The sequence below is a fragment of the Camelus dromedarius genome, chromosome 6, assembly GCF_036321535.1.
Source record: "Camelus dromedarius isolate mCamDro1 chromosome 6, mCamDro1.pat, whole genome shotgun sequence".
Taxonomy (NCBI): domain Eukaryota; kingdom Metazoa; phylum Chordata; class Mammalia; order Artiodactyla; family Camelidae; genus Camelus; species Camelus dromedarius.
In genome coordinates this window covers 40,897,450-40,910,321 of record NC_087441.1, presented here as the reverse complement: position 1 = coordinate 40,910,321, position 12,872 = coordinate 40,897,450, and the positions used below count along the sequence as shown (strand labels likewise).

The window sequence follows — 12,872 nt, the reverse complement described above, 5'->3', positions numbered from 1 at the left end:
TCAGTGACAAACATCTTTGACACTTAGCCAAACATATATTTGTATAAAAACCTTTCTTCAGAAATTGAACAATACTTAAAAGCTCAGTGCTGAAAATTTTGGTCCTTCTAGAAAGGATGAAAGGCCCAAGCTTGGTTGAAAGGCCCCTAAGTCTTCCAGCAGATATGAAGTTTTGAAGGACAAATGTCATTTCCCAATGAGCTAGGAGCAATCTGGAATTTAGATAGCCTACCCTGAATAAATAGGAAATGCAATGCCTTGATTAGGTCTAGAATGGTACTGTATTATTTGATCCCTGTTAAGAATCAAGCACCTAACTTTCCTATGTCCACAGTCCAAATCATTAGGAAACATATTCTGTTGTCCACACACGAATAAAATATCTTTTCTACTTTTTCACTTGAGCATCTATATGCACCAAACTTATTTATATATGAAGTATAGGAAGAAAGTTTATAACAGCCATGTCAATCCATACATAAATTTCTATTTATAATGAACTTTTGTGTAAGCTGACTTCTTGTGCCTCTGTGCTTTTCTTGTCCAGGTAGATTGAAAGCTCTTTGTGGGAAGAAACGGCATTTAGTATTTCTTTGTTTCTCCTTTGAAAATAATTCTACTCTCCACCATGAGTGGTTTATTATGCAAGTTTACAGTCCAGACAAAACCGTGTAAATGCAAATACTCATTCACAATAAATGTGGTGCCCTAAGGCAATATTTCTAGCTTATAATAATTTGGGTATTATATTACATGATACTGTCTGTCAAACCATGCTCCCAATCACATTACTTTTATTCTTACCAATTTATATAATGGGTGAAAAGACAATGAAAGGCAAAAGTCATTCAATTTTCTCAGCCCAAGAGACAAATGAAGACACTCTTGGACCACATAGGTTTACATAGAAAGGAAGTCTGGCCAATCATTCCCTTGGTTGTCAGAGAACAATTAATCTATGAAGTGGTTAAAAATCGAAAAATAAAGTTCCTTTGGGAAAATAATATGCAAAAAATGTTGCTGCTTTCTAAATCACATAAATATTCATGGTAGGGAGAGGGGAAGGAAATTTCCAAGGATATCACTAAGGGCTTCAGACAAAAATGAATTCAATCAATCAAAGAAAGGCATAAAACATTTATTTTCAGTTTTTTCCCCCATTGTTAATCTGAAATATATTAGCTTTGCATTTTCTTAAACATCTTCTTTTTTATTTTTGTTGAAAATAAAAATCTAAAATGCTTAATGTTAGAATGTTAATAATTAGCCATCACATTAATAAGAACCAGGAGTAGTTTTAAATTATAATTTTCAATGAATTTTACTTATTATAGAAGACTTTAATTGAACTGCATCATGGTTATTAGAACAGATAGAAGACCAGTTTTTAGCTTGGTTGTCTTATAGGATTTACAAGTATACAAAAACAGAAGTAAAAACTGGGTGAATTATTCATTTTCTTACCTCATTCACTATCAGACAAAACCATTAAAACCCTGATAAGTTCATAAAGTACTCATTAAGTCTTTTGGACCCTGGGTATTTACAGCTGTTTTCCATAATCATCCTCATCAATCATTTAGAGCCATGTACCTAATGTTCTACATAGTTTTTAATATACTTAAAATTTAAATTATATTGGTTTAAAAAATGATATGCCTGGAAACACATGTGAAAATTCTATTCTGTGCAATGAGAAACCCCACTTTTATCATTACATAAAGCCATGGTTATATCCTTCATTTCAAGCAAATTTAGAATCCATTTATAAGTACCGAATGCATAACATTTTAAGATGTATTATAATGCTTAAACTAAAAACTGTCATAGAAAATTAACTGATTTTTCTTTAATTGTTTATTTATTTTTTTTTTTTTGCATATGAAACTCCCTAGGCTTAGCAGACAGAGTTTTTTATACTTTGCTTTGTTTTGAATATATTGCCTCTCTGCTCTATTAAATCCACTGAAATTATTTTCCAGTGAGTTACATAATTTTCCCTTATGAGGGTTCAAAGAGTTCTCACATGACTCTGCGTCATTTGCTAAAGACTCTGAGGAGCCCAGGGCCCAGATGGTACTTAATTTGCTTTCTAAACTCAGCATTTTACTGTATAAAACTCTCTCCTTCCACAATTCATTGAAAAATAATACAGTTGTATTTCAGTTGTGTCATAGACACTGATTAATAGGTAAGTAATTTCATGACTCATACATCATTGCATTTACTTTTCAAAGAAAATCTCAAAAAATTATTCTAATTAAAAAAAGCCACTTCTGGTGGCACTGAAGAGGTTCTCAAACAGCTGAGGCCATTTCTGGGAGTTTAGGCGCAGTCACTAATCAGATGACTTTGTGGAATTGAAAGGAATGGTCAACTCTCCTTAATTTAAAGGAAGCATTATTTTAATAACAAGCATTGGAAAAGTTCAAGTTGAGTGATTTACCAAAAAATGCATGGATTGGAATTTTTAAAGAACAGATTCCTGCCCTAGTTTCACCACTAATGAACTTCCTGGACCTGCTAACGCACCATCTAACCTGCACAGATTACTTAGCCTCTTTGGGACACAGTTTTTACACATAGGAAATAAGTGCAGTTGGACTAGAATATCTGGGATCACTTCCAGCTCAGTGTGATTCTGTAGCTTTGATGGTTAGGGCTGTACATGGTTATCAACATGAAAATAATTCTTACAATGGCATCACAAAGTGAACTAAATTAGAAATGACTATGGGTTATTTTTTAAAAATATGGACTCAAATTTGGAGTTCAGTCCTTATTTTTCTGTGAATCAAGTAAGATTCTTATCTAAAGTGTCCAAAACTAGTCAAACAGCATGTGAATTCTGACTATGCCACTCATTAGATGTACAACACTACGTCTATATGCCATACTTTTCTTCCCTCTAAAGTGAGAATCATAATACCTAATACCTGCCTTATAGGGATGTTGAGATGATTGAAAATTGTGATGTGTAAGACAATGGCTTCAGGAAGATTTATTCTCCAATTTATTCTCTCTCTACACTTTTAGAGATGTAGAGAGAACATTTTATTTAAAGAGAAATAATATACTTAAATACAAAGAAGAAAAATCTCAGAGTGGACTGGAATGAGAAAGGAAAACCAACAGAAAGTCATCAGTAAGATGCAAAAGAGTCAAGGCAAGAAAAAGAAATAAAGAATGATTAACTGCAGATTTCTTTTAGTTGTTAATGAAAGGAAGAAAGAAGATTAAAATCAGAAGAGAAACTGGACATTAATAACTGTTCACTGTTGAATTTAGTACAGTACGGATCACAGAGAAGACTCTTCTAAAACAATCTCTTTGAATATCGTTTAGAATTTGTTGTAGATACCTCTTGCCCACATAACCTCATAATAAACCTTACATAGCTCTTTAAAAAAAAAAGTGTCCAAAACTAGATACTTCCAAAATCCAAGTGAATTCTAATAGTTAATATATTCTTACTTGATGTTTGAGTCTTTTTGAACTAATTGGGCACTGCTTAACATCACTGATGAGGGTTATGATTATGCTGATTCTATAAAATTACTTCATGGATTATAAATGATCAGAATAAAAGAAAGAAATTTAAATTCAATGTAACTTTTTATTCTTCATTGTTTGACCCCTTTGGAAATTCTGCAGCACTATGTGGAGATCACTTATTAATTAGACTAGCTGTAATAAAACCAGGCAAAGAACTCCAAAGCAAAAGTTAATAAACACATACAGTTGATTGCTTTAATTTGTGGAAACTCTAAGGCAAGTATCTCGTGTGTGAATGTCAACATATAGAGGCTTTTTGATAAACAAAAAAATGGGGGCAACAATCATTTGATGATGATGCTATCCTCCAAGTCCAGTTCACATACTCTGATTATAAAACAACTAAACTAACACAGAAACACATCTGTCAGAAGAGCTGGTGCAAATAGTACTGGACCTGACTGACCCCACTCCTGTCATATCTTTCCCTCCCCTTTTTACCTTTAATCTATGTTTTGTTTCTTTCATACCTCACTGGCCCCTATAATACTACATAATCCACTTACTTATGATTACTTTTTATCGTCTGCATGTCTCAAAAGAACTCCTTGGCTTGCTCAATGACGCACCTCAAGTCCCAGGACAGCCTGGCACTTAGCTATTAACCAAATACTTGTTGAATGAATGAAGAAATAGTTTGCAGTGGAATATAACGTATTCAGGCATGGGTCTTGAGCCTCAGCTGAAATCACAGTACCATGCATTAAAAAAACCCCATCAAGCCAAGATAGTTTATTAAGTTCATGTTGGGCTTGGCTGGACCTTTATTTCCTCTGTTACGAAAAAGCAATCATTGAATTTGGCAGTGTTGACCAGAAACAATGAAAATGTGGTTGTCACTGGATGGGCATGAAGTTAAAAGAGTTTATGGTTGTCAAGTATTGGCTCTGACACTCTTCTCATCTATTTGATTTTAGACAACCTAAAGAAACTGGCATCTAGAATTTTCTTATTCAAAGGATAAGACCAATATCTTAGTAACCTACATCATAGCAATGTGAATTTATTTAACTTGAATTTATTATGGATACAATTATTCTAATGATAGCAGACAAAAGATGACATGTGAGCAATCTTTACTTTCTCAAAGTAAGGAAATTTTGGTCTACATGATTAAGACCTATTAAGAGAGAAAGAAATTAAACTGGAAAAAATTATGTAAATTAGAAAAACTGTGTCATCTAGGAAAAACAAATGCTATTATAAAATATAATAGCTTCATTTAATTTTTTTTGCTAAAGTAATGTATCATAAAGGCCAATGTATTACATTTTCATTTTTGAATATTTTTCTTTTGTTTTAATAGGAGTGTCACATGCTAGCTTACATGACATTTCTTTACAATTTTAGGTCAAAAAAAAGCTTTTCCCCCTCATAATTTTTCATGCTCCACAAAGTTTGATATCATAAACCACTTCGCATTTATTATAAATAGGTATTACATTAGAAGAGCAAGTTAATTGTATTCCATTTCACTTGTGAAGCTGTGCAGCTTTGCATTGTAACTAAGTTAGTGGGACTATACTGAAAAAATGTGTTAACCTGGAACTGAAGTTACCTAGTTGTTTTGTACTAAACTTAGGAGTCTGCAAAATGAAGGCAGGAAACCTGCTGCGAATAGGATAGGAAAATTATTATAATCTGCTTTCCTAAATTGAACGAGAATTTTTGCTCAGCAGAAACCTCTTGACTGCAAAAACTGAAATTATATCCTGCTGTTAAGAATACCTGTTGGGGTAGGGGAAATCCACACACCCCACTTTTCTTCAAATCAAATAAGTGTAATGCATACGTGTACAGTCTTAGTAGAAGTTCTTTCTTTTCACAGAGAAGCAACTTGTAACCCTTTTTGCTGACAATGAAAAAAAAACTGTCATTAGTCAAGTACTTAACTCTCAGTTAACAGGTAGTTTTAATTGTCTTTGATATCAAAATACTTCCCCTTGAAAATAAAGTTCAATATGCAGGTTTTGTTTTATGATACCTAAGGTGACATTCTTTAGTCTTAGCCTGGCACCTAAAATATGGATTACTGATATTTCTTGGGATGTTTTTAGACATTTATTTCCTGAACAAACTCCCACAGTAGCCCTGAAAGCTATTTATTCATGATTGTATACCTTCATTATGTGTTATACATATCAGCATTCACTGTAAAGTTTCTCTTTTGTCTTAGTTTATGCCTTTTGGTATTAAATTTCACTTTTTCTTATATTAAGATTCTAACTCCTAATTTCTTTAGATTGTATCTGCCTAGTACACCTTGGCCTATCCTTTCATTTTCAAATTTTTGAATACTTTGCTTTGATTGCATCCTCGTATACAGCTCAGAATTTGGTTTTGCCCTGTGATCCAATCTGAAAATATTTTCTTTAAAAAAGATCCATGTCTTTCTTTACATTCATTGATATGAAAGATACGACAAACCTATTTTGTCGTAATATTTTTAAGTTTTCTGTTAAAGGTTTTAAAAAGACTCTCATTATATGATCTGTTTTCCTCACTTAATATTTGTACGCCATTTTTAAAGAATATTTAATAGGGTGCACGTTTTCTCATAATTTATAACTCTATAAGTTATCTCATATTATAACCTATATATAAAGTGTATAACTTCAAATAATAACCTTGATCTTCTATATCTTTAGAATATTCACTATTTCCCATTGTGACTCATAGTAAAAGTAGCATTTTTCCCCTCTCTCTCTCTCCCCATACTTTTCCACCTAATGTTGGGCAATAACATGACCTTTCTTAGTGTTTTTCTACTTAAATAAGCTTATACTCCTATAACTTGATTTGTCAGGTTTAAATGATATCTACTGATTCCTAGATACTGGAAATAAAGCAGCCAGCTAACTTACTATATGCAGCAATTTCTTTCTGTTGTGTCCTCTGAATTTTTGTTAGTTGCTTTAATTCCATAAGATATTATACTCTATTCTGTCATCTGAATCTCCGTATTTATTTTAGATTTAGTTTTAGCATTAAATACATTCAATGCTCACCAGCAGTTCTTTTGCAGTAGTGTCTGTAGTTATCTCTTGGTTTGATGGAGTTTGTCCTCTAATAATTGCCTCAGAAAGGCTCATGATAACATTTCCTGAGTTCAGGTGTGGAGAAAAGGGAAAGCTCCTATACTGTTGGTAGGAATGTAAATTGTTGCAGCCACTATGGAGGCATCTCCACAGTATGGAGATTCCTTAAAAAACTGAAAATAGAGTTACCATATGATCCAGCAATCCCACTCCTGGCCATATATCCGGAGAGAACTCTAACTTGAAAAGATACATGCACCTCAGTGTTCATAGCAGCACTATTAACGTTAGCCAAGACATAGAAGAAACCCAAGTGTTCATCAATAGAGGATAAAGAAGATGTGGTGTATATGTATATGTACATATGTGTATGTGTGTGTATATATATACACGCATATATATAAAATGGAATACTTCTCAGACATAAAAAAGAATGAAATGCCATTTGTAGCAACATGGATGGATCTGGAGGTTATTATTCTAAGTAAAGTAAGTAAGACAAAGACAAATACCATGTGATATCACTTACATGCAGAATTTAAAAAGTGATACAAATAAACTTATTTACAAAACAGAAAGAGACTCACAAACATAGAAAACAAAGTTATGGTTATCAAAGGGGAAGGGAGAAATAAATTAGGAGTTTGGGATTACAGATACAAACTACTATATATAAAACAGATAAACAGTAAGGTCCTATATTCAATATCTTACAATAGCCTGTATGAAAAATAATATGAAAAAGAATATATATATACAAACTGAATCACTATGCTGTATACCAGAAACTAACACAACATTGTGAATCAACTATACTTCAGTTAAAAAAAGAAGAAAAGAAAAAGCAAAAAATAAGGGCTCATGATAACATTTCCTGAGTTCCCCTATGTTCAGAATATGTGTTTCTAGTCCTTGTATCTTGCAAGTCAGTTTAGCAGGTCATAAAACCCTTGAGACCTGCTTTCTTTCCTATAATGATGATGAATTCGTGATCTCCGAAGGCATCCTATTTCATTTTTGGGTATCTCAATTGTTACTAGGTGGGTTTTGTTTTGCTTTTAAGTTTTGTTAAAATTGGTCTCTGTAAAATTCTGAGTAGACTACAGTCTCTTTTACATAGAACCTGCCAAATATTTCTCTTCTCCAGGATAAAAGTTAACAAGTCACCGAAGGAAAGTTCTCCAGAGTACCTTTTAGTGGACTTAATGATTTGTTAATTCAGTTAGCTCAAGCCATAGCATCTTCCTTGCCCTCCTCGTGCCTTCCTCATAGCACTCTTTTAAAGCAAGTTAGTTTTCATTTTAGAGGGACCATGGGGATCATCTGGTGCAAACGCATTAACTTAGGAAGAAGAAACTGAGGCCCAGGGAGAGGGAAAGAGATTTTTCCCAAGGTCATTCCACTACAAGGAAACTGAATCTGACTTTGAACCCCAGTTACCGCCCCCAGGCAAACGTTTGTTCCGCTTCATTGAGTCCTTCAAGAATATAATCATCTTTTTTTTTTTTTTGCTGGTGAAAACATTTAAGGTCTCTTCTCTTAATTATGTGAGGTGATGAATGTGCTAACTAACCTTATCGTGGTCATCATGGTCTCATGGTAATTGCATTATAAAAATGTATCAAATCATCTTGTTGTACACCTTAAATAAAAGGATCAAAAATGTTTCGTTGCACTTAAAAGACTCAATGTATGCCCTGTCACATAAAAGAAAATTACCTAATGTCTCCTTGATAATTATCATTTCATTTTTTATTCCAACTATGTAGGTAATGACACAACATACAAGATCACTGTATCAGAGAATTTAGAGTGGGTTTGCTATTCATTTACATAAATTATCACTTTCATTTTGTTTCTTGAAACTGACAAACTTCAGATAAATGCAGATTTAGTTTTCCTACTCTAAACTCTCTAAACCATCATTTTGAAATCAAATTACACAGCTTATGCTTAAAACATAAGGGCCAGATTCTATCTTCAAATACACCACCCACTCTCTAACAGCAGAATTTGGCCCTAAAAACCCATTAACAAATATTGTCATTAAACTAAAGAGCTAATTACTTTGGATTCAGATGGAATGAACAAAATCATAGGCTAACCGCAGCTGGTAGTAATAATGGTAAGACTAACCGTATATTACACTGGAGATTTAAAAAACACAGACTTGTTAACACTAATGTAACCAAACATATAAAATTATCTTCCAAATGGGGCAAACTATTGTAGTTAGAAAATTCTTGAAAACACATTGAAATTACATGATACAAAAATGAATAGACTAAGGAATTAATTGTCATAATTCAAAATTGTCAGATTTTAATGCAGAGAGGAACTTGAGAAATTTATCTACTGCAATATTCCACAAATGAAGAACTACATCTAAAAGTCATTTTGATCTATTTGGAAGTACCATTCAAATCAGTTTATCACTACAAGATGCAAGAGCCTGGCTTTAAGGCTATTTTAAACAACTGTTAGTAGGACTACCTTATAGTTCTATGAAAGTGAACTTCCCAGAAAACTGAATTTTCTCAGCCTTTAAAAATATGTTAAAATTACATTAATAATACACTTCAGCAAAAGTTTTATAAACCCTGAGAAGCAATAAAAATCAGACATAATTTCATCAAATGAGCATAGCCATCAATAATACTTTGATGTGTATGTATCATTTCAATTGTTTTCTTATGCATCTGTACCTTTTTTAATAAAAACGGGACCACATCACAACATGGTTTGTAACTTGTTTTCATTTTCAATATGTTATGAGCACTTCACAACATCAGTGATTATACTTTTGCTACATAAATTTAAATGACTTACCAACTTTTTTTTTTTAATGGAGGTCCTGGAGATTGAACCTAGGACCTTGTGCACACTAAGCATTTGCTCTACCACTGAGCTATACCCGCCCCACCCCCTACAACTTCTTAAATTGAGAATAATAAACATTTAGTCTTTTCGGGTATCTCACAAACATCATTATTAACACTTTCACAATAATACTAATGCTCCCCGGAGACTCTTACATATTTAAATCTCCTTCCTCCTTTACTGAATGGTCCCAGATGGCTCTACTGTTCTCAAGCCCTCGCTTAATTACTTTTAGTTCTTTTTCCCTCTCAATATCAGATTTCCAAATACAGCTAACCCAGCCTGCAATAAACCTGAATTTGTTCTTTTCGTTTCTAGGTTAATGACATGGTAGATTATCTACTGACAACTAAAATAATGCATGATTTCAAATTGAATTACATTTATAAGTACCCAGGTATTTTCTTCACTTCTTCAAACTTCATCTTGGAGGAAAATTTCCTCCTACCTTTCTTACCCAAGAAATCATTATTGCAGAACACTTGGCTAGTTTCTCCTTGTCAATAGGCCATACTCGACCAGATTGCTGCTTACTGATCTTTGTACAAAGCGTTTTTACAGCAAGTTTGGAAGAGAAAAGACTGCTGTGATATGTGAGGGGACCAGACTAGAAGATCTCAGTGGTCCATTTCTATTCTAAAACTTAATGCTTCTATAAAGTTTCTGTAATGTATTCTTTTGTTGTTTATTTTACTTCCTGAGCATGGAGGCTGTTTCACTCAGGTTCCTTAAAACTACATTGTAAGTTTTCTTTAGGGAGTCATGATTTAAGATAAATACACCAATGATAATGAATGTGACTCACTTGAGGACACAATTTCATTGTTTCTCCACCTGCTCCTCTGCAAAGGAAGGGGAAAGGAAAGGGAAAGGGAAGGGAAAGGAAAGGGAAGGGAAGGGAAGGGAAGGGAAGGGAAGGGAAGGGAAGGGAAGGGATGGGAAGGGAAGGGAAAAGAAAGGGAAAGGGAAGGGGAAGGGAAGGGAAAGGGAAGGGAAAGGGATGGGAAGGGAAGGGAAGGGAAGGGAAGGGAAGGGAAGGGAAGGGAAGGGAAGGAGGAAGGAAGGAAGAGTTTCTATGCTTTTCTGAAATTGAAATAATATAGAAGGTCTGCACTAAAAGCTTCTTGGAGTCGTATTTGGGGACTCTGTTGAGCCATAAACTTGTGTACTATATATTTAAGGATTTTACCATCTTGTGTACCACAAATTTTAGGATTTTTATTTACCAGGTATGTGAATCTTATTATTGAGAACAGTTTTGACAACAAATGCATGCAAAAATTAAGTATTATAGTTAATGCAATTCTGTAAATATTGACTTTTGGTTACTTGAAAAAAGTCTTGCTTTATTTTATGCATATGACTATATTCATTTTCCTTCTGTAATACTAATTGCTAATATGGTTAGCTAACACATGCTATAGAGACACACCTCTTGTTAAGGGTTTACTTTTGCCTTTTGATATTTTATGGACAAGAAATTCTACACAATATGAACAAGTGCAAACAAAGACTGATAGAGAAGAAAATAGCTATAAGCCTGAAATTCAAGCAAAGGATTTTTACGAAAAACGTCACTGTTCACTATAAAAATGATATCGTATTGAACCTTTGAAAACCATCACAGTTTAAGATCCAGATGTGTCCTTACCAATTGCTTATTTTACTGGTTTAAAAAAAGGCAAACATTTTATAAACATAAAACTGCAAATAATAAAGATGAAGTTGCTAAATGAAATATAGGAAACAAAAATAAAATAAAGTCAATGAATGTCCATGTAACACATATATCACATGATTTCTAAGGTTTAATCTGTAGAGGAAAAAATAGTAACCAAATGTGTATTAAGCAGATCTGTTCTTTTGAAATCTAAGGCTTAGTTTCCAAAATGAAGAGAAACAGAAAAAAACTCTTCAAAAAATATAGAAATGCTTAGCCAATTCCAGTAATAATTCATTATTTTCATCTTCCAGATATTTCTTAGAATTAGATCCAATAAACATAAACATCTGAATAAATTAAAACAATAACCATAAACATCTGGATAAATTAAAACATTACTTGGGACAGAGAAAGAGCTGAGGAGAACAATGACAGGATTGTCACTCTAAAGGATTGGGACATCTGGGAAGTAGCTTATCATTACTGAACTTTAAAAAGGAATATTAAAGAGAATTAATAATTCAATTTGGGGGGTCAAAAGGGATCACTAGTTTAGCGTCTCTGTGCTAAATATGCCTTCCCTATTTATTCTTGTGATTGAAGAAAACAAACAACACAAAATCCCATTTAATATAAAGTTCCAAGATTAGAAATACCTTATTTTGAATGACTATTTCTGTCTCTCAAAGGCCCAAGACCCACCTACACCAGAATCACTTGAGGCTGAGTAACTGTAAAAATGCAGATTGCTCGACCATATGTCAGACATAGGGAGTCTAAATCTCTCTGAAATATGCCTAGGAATCAGCATTTTAAGAACCTCCTCTCTTATGCATATTAAAATTTGAGAACCACTGTGTGTCATGCTTTTTTGTGCGTGAAACTGATTATCAGGTATCAAGATAACTACTGTCCCTTGCTTGTATTTACATTACATGATATGTTAACAACTTTTAAACTTTGTATTTTATTTCCCTTTTCTTGTGGCGGAACTGCACATAGCTGGCTATTTTCCTTATATTCAATAACTTCTTTTACTTTAATATATTTTATTAAAATATATTAAGTATTCACTTTTGATGTAATTAAGAGTTACACAAGAATATGAGTTACTTCCAGAATTCACTTACCTTCAAATCCTTATGCTTATTCAGAAAGTTCTGGGCATAGACTGTGGAAATTTTCAAGAATATATGCAGTGGCTTCTCTGTTTAATTTCAAAGTGTTTCAAGGCTGGCCAAGGAGACTCCAGAGGTGGACACCAGAAATGCCATTGAGAAGCGAGGAAGACATCAACGCTGAAGCCTCTGCGTACCTGATTATCTCTGAACAGAACAGAGAAACAAGTAGTTGGTCACCTGAAATTCATGGAGAATCTGCTATGGAGAAGGTTATTTTCAGTAAACTAGCAGTGTTACTAAATTTAAACTTGGCCAGGGCTTGCCGCTCCCTGATTTAGCACAGTTGTCATTTAAAATTTCATGTCATTGTGAAGTCAGAATTGCATGATGCTGCTGCCTGCAGAGGATTCTGGTTGAATTCAGACGGCTTTAATTGACTATTTTTTCCAAACATTGCATCAAGTGGTATAATTACTAATTTTATTTTTGATATGCAGGTGCTACATTTTGGTGCTGAATTTCTTTCTAAGTCAAGGTTGATGAGGTCTCTTGGAAATATATCCTTACGTGAGACTCTATCACACCTCTTAAAGGATAAAATGTGATACTTTTACA

The 12,872-nt window shown here is 33.4% G+C and overlaps 1 protein-coding gene across 2 annotated transcripts in view; it reads right to left on the bottom strand.

Moving 5' to 3' along the window:
- The window catches only part of HS3ST5 (heparan sulfate-glucosamine 3-sulfotransferase 5), a 150,112-nt gene extending 137,650 nt beyond the window's left edge, over positions 1-12,462 (bottom strand). The window contains exon 1 of one of the 2 annotated variants that reach the window (XM_010992024.3): positions 12,267-12,462. The gene's annotated coding sequence lies outside the window, so the exon portion shown is untranslated. The remainder of the gene's footprint in view (positions 1-12,266) is intronic. The other variant, XM_031456193.2, reaches the window with a different exon arrangement.
- Between the last annotated feature and the right edge of the window lie 410 nt (positions 12,463-12,872).